Source organism: Bidens hawaiensis, unplaced genomic scaffold, assembly GCF_021521415.1.
Source record: "Bidens hawaiensis isolate Kalapana, Puna unplaced genomic scaffold, B.hawaiensis_p1.1 tig00044850_1, whole genome shotgun sequence".
NCBI classification, from domain to species: domain Eukaryota; kingdom Viridiplantae; phylum Streptophyta; class Magnoliopsida; order Asterales; family Asteraceae; genus Bidens; species Bidens hawaiensis.
The window spans coordinates 91,541-103,173 of NW_027505921.1; the positions used below are offsets into that span (position 1 = coordinate 91,541).

The window sequence follows — 11,633 nt, forward strand, 5'->3', positions numbered from 1 at the left end:
CTTAGATCGATGTAATCTTTATGGATTCGATATATACTTGGCTGAAATACACCATAACTTAATATATGACCATTTTAATGGGAGAAACTTAACACTTGGGTGATCTTCATGACTTCATGTTATCAACATTAAAGCAATATGCATTAAAAATGTATATATTTAAAAATGTGTACATTTAAAATATATACTATTTTAAATGTATATATTTAAAATGCTAGTTTTGACTAAATAGTACTTATTACTTGTTTAGTTGTTTACATGAACAAATAACTAAGCTACCCAAATAGTAAATTAGTATTTAGACTAAAGTTGATAAAAGTAGTTAGTATCAAAAATAACATTTTTTTTTGGCATATTACACTTTAGTGCCAATTATCAAAAATACTGTATTAGAATAATAGAATGTCTAGAAATGATTTTTTTATTCTTTTTATTCGTACCCAAAACTTTTTATTGGCTTACCTTTTTCATGTATTTATCAATAATAAAACAAATCACGTTTACATCTATGATTAACAAGAACATAAATTTTCATTCACATGTTATTCTCCGGTTTCTTCTTAAATTTATTTTCTCGTTGAAAACCCATTTACCATTTTAAATAACTAAAATTAGTGATAAAAAAAATCTTTGATTTTAAAGTTAGTTTTACAGCTTAAGGTTAAAATTAAGGTCATCATTAATTTGTAAATAATTTGATAAATTGTTATCTTAAATAATATTATTTTAAAACTATTCTCATCCCAACCCGCCAGTTTGTATTCTCATGCTTGAAACCAGTTTGGACCCAACCTGCTTTAAAAAACCACCCGAACCTAACCAGTTCTTATAGGTTCAAGTGATTCCTTCCTAAAACCTGTTTTCAACCCGAACCAATTTCTAGCCAAAACTGGGTTTTACTAAAGTTAACCAAGCGAAACCAAACCTGAACCAATTTGTGCCCATTACTCACACCTCTAGCCTCTAAGAGCATTCTAATCTCATCCCCTATCTCTAAAACAAAAAAAAAATACTAAAATTCACTACATTTTCTCTCTCCATTTCAATTAAATAATATTTTTTATTACAAATTTTGTCCTTTAAAAAAAGCCAAATTACGGTTCGTGTCCTTTTCTAAGTTTCCTTGCAGGCGGTGTACTTTAAACTTTTTTTTTCTACACGTTATGTCCTTTACGCTAACTGGGTTAGAAAAACTCAGTTAAATGCCCTCACGTGAGGCGCATGTGAGGGCATTTTTGTCTTTTCGTCTCTACCTGCAACCAGTCACCTACATCACCACCGCCGTCCGTCCGGTAACATCACCACTGTTGTCCCCTTCATCACCACCGTCCGTTCCCACCCTGAAAGTCTCCTCACCAAGTCAACTTCTTCTTCTTCTTCTTCTTCTTTTCCCGCTCCGACCGATACCACCATTAATATAATACATACCTCCCATTTCCTTCAATTTCTCACACAGCTAGTAAAACAATCATGGGGCTTCCTTATATCCCCACCGTAATCATCCTCCCTAGGGTTAAACAACCATCGCCCCCCCCCCCCCCCCCCCCGCCATCAGCACACCCCTAGGGTTTTCCAGATCGACACCATTCCAATAGCCTCTACACAACCAACCTTGCACCACAACAAAACCCTAAATCAGGTTGTGTAAAGCCGATGGTGGGAGATGCGGCCGTCATCCGAGGATTTCGCAGATCTGGCTGGAATGCGATGTTGCAGATCTGGCCGGAATGCGATGTTGCAGATCTGGCCGGAAAAACGTACCTTTTAACGATGTGGGTGGTGAAGAACGGTGACGGCGGTGGTGTAACCTGGCGACGACGATGGTGATTAACGGTGAGGAAGGTGACGGACGGCGGTGGTCATGTAGGGGACGGACGAAGGTGGTGATGAAGGGGACAACAGTGGTGATGTTACCGGACGGACGGCGGTGGTGATGTAGGTGACTGGTTGCAGGTAGAGACGAAAAGACAAAAATGCCCTCACATGCGCCTCACGTGAGGGCATTAACTGAGTTTTTTTAACCCAGTTAGCGTAAAGGACATAACGTATAGAAAAAAAAAGTTTAAAGTACACCGCCTGCAAGGAAACTTAGAAAAGGACACGAACCGTAATTTGGCTTTTTTTAAAGGACAAAATTTGTAATTCTGTCTTATTTTTTCTCTTTCTCTCACTCACAACTACTTTCAAAATACATTTAAAAGTTATACAGAAAAACCACTGCGTTTTTAAAAATATAAAATTTTTTCGATCATAACACCCTAAATCACTCTCTAAATTATAGCAACACCACGCTCACATAAAATAGGAGGTTGGATGAGAATGCTCTAAGGACCAAAAAAAATATACTCGTTGAACACTTGAACATAGAGGTGCAAAAATACTCGGTCCCGAACCCGACCCGGTCGTACCTGACCCACGGGTACGACCTGCCATTAGATTTCTCTTCGAAGCCAACCGGAACCAAAAATACCTGGTCAAAACCCGGCCCGACCCTACCGAAATCCAAAAAAAAAACCGACCCGGCTATAACCGAAACTGGTTACCACCCGACCTGGTTTTGACATTTATTGACCATACCCGGTTCCGGGTACATAAAATTCCCGATTTGTGAACGGGCCTGAAGCCCAAAAGAATGTAACTAACCATAACAGGCTTTAATTATGTCAGGCCCAATTAAATAATAATAACACCCCTATTTTTATTATTCTTATTATCATCTCCTTCATTTCTTTTCTGAAACTCTCATAAACCCTAATTTTCTGAAACACACACACAATAATAATAATAATAATAATAATAATAATAATAATAATAATAAACCCTTAAACCCTAATTCATAATAATTCAATTCAATCTCAATCCCAATGAACCACACCAAGTCCAAACGCCAGCGCCCTCCAATCCGCCACAAAACCAAACGCTTCAAATCCGACAAACCCGACCCTTTTTTCTCCGGCGATTCGAGAAAACCTGAAGACGATGACGTCAGTAGTAACAGCAGCGATTCCGAAGAGTACGAAGACGATGGCGGCGCTACGGCGGACGGCGGCGAGTCGGAGGAGGAGATGACGGTGGCGGAGAAGACGAAGCTACTGGCGGATGCGTTGTTGAAGAAGATGAAGGCGGCGGAGGCGGAGGTTGGTGAGGAGGTTGATGAACGAGGTGGTGTGGAGGCTAGGGTTTTGGAATTGTTGAATGCGAAACAGATGGAAGAGAGTGGACGTGTGCGTAAAACGATTGCAGCGAGGTAGATATATATGTGTGTATATATATATATGATATAATGATTTAGGTTTGTAAGTTTATGTTAGTTGATATTTAGTTGGATGAGTTTGTGGTTTAATTAAGTGTTAATAATTAGGTGCTTGTTTAGTTATCGATCCGAGTTAGAGACTTTTATAGGAAAAAGCTTGTTTAGGCTTTTGTTGAGCCGTGCCGAGCAATGAAAAATATCGGTGATATATCGGTTAACGTCCCGTTGGCAAAATATCGGTCAGGATATCGGTACCGATAATATCACTGATATTCCCGTTTTTAGGTCTTAATTATCAGTTTTAATGGTCAATGTCAGTGTTTTAAGTCTTAAATCAGTTTCTACTTGCTACAATTGTTAATGTTTTGCAAGTTGCAAAAGGTTAATATGTTATAATGTTTTAGATTTGTAATATGATGTTAATTGATGTTTAGTTGCATCAGTTTGTCGTTTAATTAAGTGTTAATTAGGTGCATGTTAATCGTGTGATTGGTTTAAGTAACGCTTGTTTAGTTATTGAGCCTGAGTTCGAGCATTCTATAGGAAAGCTTGTTTAGGCTTTTGTTGGGTGTCACTGATGTATCACAATATCGATGATATATTGTTTAACGGTTCCTTGGCAAAATATCAGTCAGAAGAATATCGGTACCGATAATAGCAGCGATATTGCTTATCAGTTTTAATGTTCAATGTCAGTGTTTTAGGTCTTAATCAGTTTCTACTTGCTATGATTGTTAGTGTTTTGCAAGTTGCAAAAGGTTAATTTGTTATTGGTAGGAGAGTATATTGAATTATTAGTGTTAAATTGTTATATATATGAATCTTACATGATTACTGACGTCTCACTACGATAACCGATATCTCAAATGTTGGTTCTTGACCGATATCCGATATTTTTTCACATTAACTGCTTAGTTACTGAGCTTTGTGTTTTTTTTAAGTCTTATCTTTTTAAGGACTTCTGCGTATTAGTTTCACACTACACAACCGAGCTTGAGCCGAGCTTAGGCTTGTTTAAGGTTTTTTTCAACATATATAAAAACAATTAAAATGTATATAAATTAGTTCTTGAAAACCAACTCATGAGCTGAGCTTTAGGAAAATAGCTCGAGCTCAAGCTCTCGTAAGTCAAAACGAGGTGAGAATTTAGATTGAGCCTAATCCAACTCGGGCTCGGATTGTTTACACCCTATATATTATTGGACGAGTGAACTGTTCACGAACAGCTAACCAAACTAATTTTTTTGATCATGTTTGTTCATTAAGGAAATGGACTTGTTTGTGAACCCTTTACGAACACAAAGGGACACAAATGTTCATGAAAAATGTTTTATGCTCATGTTTGTTCAATTAGTTAATCTAACAAAGTTCCTTGTTCATGTTCGTTTATTTACTAAATGAACTTACTTAAAGGAGCCTCTCGCCGAACAGTTTTCTGAATGTTTGGTTTGTTTACAGCTCTAGTAACATCAAACTGCAACAATGCATCTCAGATTTTCAATAACAATAACTGTTTGAAACTTTAGGTCTAAACTATCACCGTTTGAGCAAACAAACTATGTACATTTAAAAGAAGAGCTGATTCAGGTCAATGTTCTGTATATGTAGTGTTCAGAAACCAAAAACAACAGAAGGATTTCGAATCTAGTGAAGCACAGACAATCTGTAACTGCTGTGGTAGTATCAGAGGATGATTCTAAAGGATTTTCGGCATCAAAAGATGGTTATATTGTTCAGTGGGATGTTGAAACTGGGAAAACAGAAACATATGTTTGGCCCAGTGAAGAAGTATTAAAATCTCATGGTGCAAAAGATCCTCAGGGTCGAGCTAAAAAACGTAGTAAATACGTTTTAGCTCTTGCTGTAAGCTCTGATGGAAGGTATTTGGCAAGTGGTGGCTTTGATCGACATGTTCATTTATGGGATACACACACACGTGAGCATATTCAGGTATTATTTTGTTTGTTGAAATTTATAATTTAATTAAAAGTTTGCTCTTCTTATTTGACAATTGGGTATTTTTGCAGGCTTTTCCTGGTCATAAAGGACCGGTTTCTTGCTTGACTTTCAGGCAAGGGACTTCAGAGTTATTTTCTGGTTCATATGATCGAACAATTAAAATATGGAATGCAGACGACCGATCTTACATAACTACGTTATTTGGTCATCAGAGTGATGTGTTAACTATCGATTGCTTAAGAAAAGAACGTGTGCTAACTGTTGGTCGTGATCGGACCATGCACTTATGGAAGGTATAGTGTTTTACATTTTAAACTCGTTTTTAAAAAGGCAAGCTGGTTAAATTAGTAACAAACCTTACATTTTTTTCCTTATTTTATTAAAATCGGGCACAGAGGTAGAATAATTGCCGATGCTACTCTGTTTGATGCCATGCAAGCTCCCACGTCAGATGTCACAATTAAAAAAATGCTTATGGGAAAAAATTGAAAATATATATTTGTTTATTTGTTTGATAAATGATCTTTAAAGAAACATGATATTGAAATGTTACTTTTGAACATGAGACGCAACGAGTCATATAAACATATACTTAAGTCATTAATAAGAGGCCACATCAGCAATAATCTTCTCGTTGAAAGTTTGACTTTTTGGAAAAAGGTATTTTAAGAGTATTTTATTAATGTCAAAATGGCATATGGGTATACAGAAAAATTAACTTATAAGATATCACATTGGCAATTTTAAAAGAATAATAAAATATGACGACACTTACGGTTGAAGAGGTTATTGGCTTTTAAAATCAGTAAAAATAGAATATAAGGTTGCTTCTAATTTGCACCTAGTTTAAGGTTGTTTTCTGCCAAACAACTTGATTTTAGCAATTGGCCTCATTACTTTATGTCAAGTTAGATGCACCGTGGCATATACAAGCGTGTTAAAATGACATAAAATGCCATGTTGGCAGCATTTGAAAAATTGTGTTTGTGCTTTGAAGTAACTGTAGATTATTTAAGCATGCCATTAATATTTATATCTACAAATATTAATAAAAACAGGTTCCTGAAGAGTCGCAGCTAGTCTTCCGGGCTCCTGCATCATCATTAGAATGCTGCTGTTTTGTTAATAATGATGAATTTCTATCGGGCTCAGATGATGGTAGTGTTCAGCATTGGAGTGTTTTGAAAAAGAAACCTCTTCATATTATGAAAAATGCTCACCCTTCATTAACTCCAAATTCAGTCGATAGTAAACAAAATAATGATTTATCAAATGGTAGTAAAGGTAATAAATTTCACTTTTCAAAAAATACTTTTAGCAGCTATCAAGAATTTGAGTTATGATTTCATTTGTGTACAGATGATTCAAGTCTTGTTACTGAAAATGTGGGCCCATCTGCTAGTTCTTGGGTTAGTTCTGTTGCTGTATGTAGAGGCGCTGATCTAGCAGCTTCAGGAGCCGGTAACGGTGTGGTTCGTTTGTGGGAAATAAAAAGTGACGGTAAAGGCGTTCAACCACTTTTTGAGCTGCCCTTGGTAAGATTTTGTTTTTTACTTCAAATTGGTCAGTTGTTGTCACACCCCGAAAACCTTAACTTAACACAGCGGAAGTCTTAACTTTAATTAGTCGGGTTATGACAGACGCCGATAGTCAACAATAATAACCATTTAATAATAAAAGCATCATCTTTTATTATAAGAAATATTTTACAACATCAGAGTTTATTACACGTGCTGATGCACGGTTTACAACACATCGCTTTTGTTCAAACACCCCACGCTCTCATTTCCATGCCACCTCGAAACCTTCACTTTCCTGCAAAGCATATTTAAACAATATTTGGGTCAACACGAATGTTGGTGAGTTATTCCTGAGAAGAAAAACTTATTATATAAATATAGACAATTTATATATAAACAACACATGAATATAATGGTGTACGGCCATTATACTCCCAATTAAAGACCGATCATACACGGTATAACACAATAACGAAACCCGCATTTTACCTTCAAGCACAAAAAGCGTTAGTTGTAAACTAGCTACGAATACAACGCGTGTATGACTACCAATTTGATAACTCGAAACGTACCATACTCGAAATATTCCCACTTTTAACCCAACGCGAATGGAAGTGGGGGGCGTCACCCCGATAGATCTACCAACATTTCTGTGCCCTCACTCGGTTAACAGTTATTTAACCAAATTGATTCATCCCACAATAACGACAATTTGTAGTATAATGCGTTTTCAAAACATATATATAAATACGAATATAGATATACAATATGCTTTTCGGAGGAAGAACTCACCTTTGATTTCGGGGTTTCGAATAAACGCTTGTTCCTATATTAGTACACGTTTGTTAATTTTAGGTTCGACTAAAATATATATATTCTTATTCTAAAAATCCACACAAGCACATAACACATAAAGTTTACTACTTATAATCTTATAATTCTATACTTAAAAATATAAACAAGTAATAATCAACTAATAATTGTTTTATTTAATAATTTAATTTAATTATTAAAATTTATAAAAATTATTACCTTCAGTTGCTGGAGTGTTTTGGAAAAGTTCAAGTTATTATTTTATTTAAAATTTTGACTCTATTATAATCGGTTTTGTCGGTTTTGCCGGTTTCGTTGGTTTTGAGCTTAAAAACGAACCGGTTGTCATTTTTATGAAACTTTTAGTTTTAAATTATCTAAAACACTCTTTATATAGTTTTTAGTCAAGTTTTATTGGTTTTTCAATAAAAATGTTTTGGTTTTTATTTTGTTGCCAATTTCTTAAAATTGCCAATTTTTAACGTTTTCGTGTCGGTTTTCGCGACACGATCCGTGTTGGTTTAAGTTTTGCTATTCTTGACTTTTCTTATACTTTAACTTATGTTAAATATAAGAATATTATGACTTTAGGAGCTGTTTTAATTCAGTTCCAAAAACTCATGTCGGTTCACCTTAAAAGTCGAACTTTCCGACCGTTAAAGTCACCGACAAGCTATTTAAGTCACAATGTCAAAACCAAACCATTTGGTACAGCAAATATACATATAATATCAAGTAATATATCATCACATCTATGTTTGATCATCTAGCATCAACTATGCACACAAAACAAATTTTTAACTACACATGCTCAAGCCTTAGCTTAAGTTTTCAACTATACAATATACATGTTATTTCTACAATCTCTACAAGGTGTTTATGTACCAAAATTTCCAGATCTTAATAACCTATATTAACATCTTATTTCATCCCATTATTATCCTTTAACAAACACATTCTTGATTTCTTTAACAACAAAGTTTCTATTACTAGTAAGTTGTTTGCTAATTCAATTATTGTGTTAGCTAATCAATCCTTTAATCATGCATCCTATCTTAGTTTCAAGTTGCCATAAATAACAAATTGATCACATTCATCACAAGTATTCACATCAAAATCCAAATTCCAACTTTTCTTAAATTAAAGTTTCCTTATTTAGTAAGTTTAACACAAATTCTTGTTTATCTAAGTTATCATGTTTCATGCATCCTAGTACTTCTAGTAGATTTTATTCCTTTTCATATGTCCCATTCAATCACTTAGTTTGTCATTATCAATCCATATAAAATCAATACAAGTCAACTATGAGCTTTATTATCAAAAGTCAAATTTTGTATTACTTGCATGTGTAAGTGACTTTCCAACAAAGTCAAATCCCTACACTTTTGTCAACCCTTTTCCAAGATTCTTTCAAAACCATTATTATTATTACTTACAACTTTTTCAAGTAATCAAGTATGTGGGTTTTCAAAATTATCATTCTTTAACCATTTTACCATTTAACAAACTTACAACTTCAATCCAATACCAAAATCAAAATCCATGGTTCTAATGGGTGTTTTTACCCATAATCCATTTCCAATCTTTTGACCATTTACACATTTACTTCCAATGTTAAAACAACACCTAAACTCATTTGTTAAACAAACTCAAGTAACATCCATATGGACAATCTATACAAGCTAAAATGCAACCATAACAAGTCCTATAATCAACAAAACCCATCTTATACATTCCTATGCAAACTCACGGCCACATACATACATGCATATATCCATATTATACTTGCATGTACACTACCAAACATACTAAAATCAAGTCTTAAACATCAAATAATAACCAATATACACAAATCTTTGAAGTGGGTTACCTTGGATTTCGGATTTGGTGCATATGGAGGTGATAATGTGACCTTGGGTTGGCTATAATCCTTCCTTTGGCTTCCTACTTCTTGTTAATTGCTTAAACCTCCACCAAATACCTCCTAATCAATTGTTGTGTGTGTAAAAATTTGAAAATGTGAGATGGTAGGGAGGTGATGGGGTGGCCGGTTATATGAAGGGAGGAAGAGAGGAGTAGAGTGGTGAGTTGTATGGGGTAGAGTGTGTATGTGTCCATCCAAGTATCTAGGTAATCATTTGATACATACATGCAAGCTTCTCATTGGTGGGTTTGGGAGGTGGGTTGGGTTATGTGTGTGTGGCGGCCGAGGGAGAGGGAGAGGTGGTTTTGAATTTTAACATGTGATAATAACCAGGTGTTAACGTTTAACGTATCTCGTAATTTATCTAGCCAAACGACTTCCGTTTATAATAATTTTTATCAGACTTTGAGCGAAACTAGATTACAGTCAATGTCTGCCTAAAAACATAATTTTCTGATAAACTTAATGTCTCTTACGGTGTCCTCTACTGGCTTTCGGTTACTTATTTTCTAATTTTTGCGATTCGAACCTTCTAAAATTAAGCTTATACACTATCTCCAATATCCTAACATAAAATTTTATTTTTCGAGGTCATCTTGACACGTTTATGAATCTATCCGTTTTGAGATATTACCCGGTGTCAATCTGTACAGTGTCAGCTACACGACAAAATTGAACTTTTTCGGGTTCAATATATTAAAATTCAACTAAAGTCAACAACTTTGGCTAAAAATATTATTCCTATATATTTACCTTACTAATTAATACACGATTACGGTTAATATAATTACCAGATTAGTCTAATTTTTGGCGGTTGTCACAGTTGTGTCCGAATAGAGGTGTAAAGGAGCTTGGGCCCAAGCTTCATATATGCCTGCAAGCCTATAATTTTATATAGTAGTTTTCTTTGTATGTTAAATATTTATTACATGATAAAAATAGTCATACATATAATAATTATGTTAAAACTTAAAACTAGTTAAAGTGATATTATACTATGTGTGCGAGTTATAGTTATAAAAATAAAATAATCATATATGTATATAAATACAATGATTAACCAATTAGGGATTTAGGGGTGTAAACAATCTGAGTCTCGAGATCGGCTCGCTAAAATCTTGAATCTAGCCCGGCTTCAACAAGTTTGAGCCTAAATAATAATGTTGTTTAATATATTAAATATTTATTACATGATAAATATGATTTTTTTATATTATATAAAATAACCGAATAATATATATTATTTATAGATGTGAAGTTATAATTATAAATTTATCTTAAATAATAGTAAATGTATATAACTAAAAATAATTAACTAATTAATAAATACTACATCGCGTATGCCAAACGAGCAGCTCGAATACACCTTTAGACCCAATTGAAGTCTTTTATGGGTCCACCAATGCTGAAAGTCAAGTGAGTCAGCAAAGCCGGCTTGCCATTTGACCCGTTTCATTTCAAATTTGTTATGACCGATTTTTTTTTCAGGTTGGATACGTAAATTCTTTGGCGTTTGCCAAATCTGGGAAGTTTTTGGTTGCTGGAGTCGGCAAGGTGAGTTTTAACAACCTTACTTTTCAACTTTCGACAGTTACATATTCCCGTGCTTATATTTATCATAATTTTTTATATATTAGGAACCGCGTTTAGGTCGATGGGGGTCACTTCCGGATGCTCGCCATGGTGTTGCTTTGCACCCTTTGCAGCTCTCGTGATCTAATAGTTTAACCGGGTCAACCCGATGTACTCACAAGAATTGAGATAGAGTTACAAAGAGTGTTCCTAGCAGGACACAAAAAGAAACACCTGGCAAAAATATCTGGTCTATGTCTCTTATGCTGGTAACTTATTGGGATTTTGTTACATTTTTTGTTGTGATTGTATTAGTTAAAAAATCAATTTTGGTTACGGTTTTGTTCATCATCAATCTGTGTGGATCTTAAAACCGCGGAATACTTTTGAATTCGACTGATGGTAACTGCGATTAAAGTAGAACATTCAGAATTATATTTGTTTTCGAGGCCGGGTTTAACCACTTTCGACCTTTTTTATTTCATTTGTTTCATGTAGCATTTATAAAACATCATTACAAAACCATTCACTCAATTTTCTTTTTGTTACATCTCTTAAAATAAATGAAAACACACGAAAACAAGCATGATAT

At 34.6% G+C, this 11,633-nt stretch overlaps 1 pseudogene across 1 annotated transcript; it reads left to right on the forward strand.

Annotated features, from left to right (window-relative positions):
- Positions 1–2,804: 2,804 nt before the first annotated feature.
- On the forward strand, positions 2,805–11,581 carry LOC143615930 (U3 snoRNP-associated protein-like EMB2271; annotated as a pseudogene). The gene is made up of 7 exons (XR_013150567.1): positions 2,805–3,247; positions 4,862–5,203; positions 5,281–5,505; positions 6,271–6,496; positions 6,572–6,747; positions 10,958–11,023; positions 11,107–11,581. The product of XR_013150567.1 is annotated as a U3 snoRNP-associated protein-like EMB2271 (transcript).
- Positions 11,582–11,633: the final 52 nt, after the last annotated feature.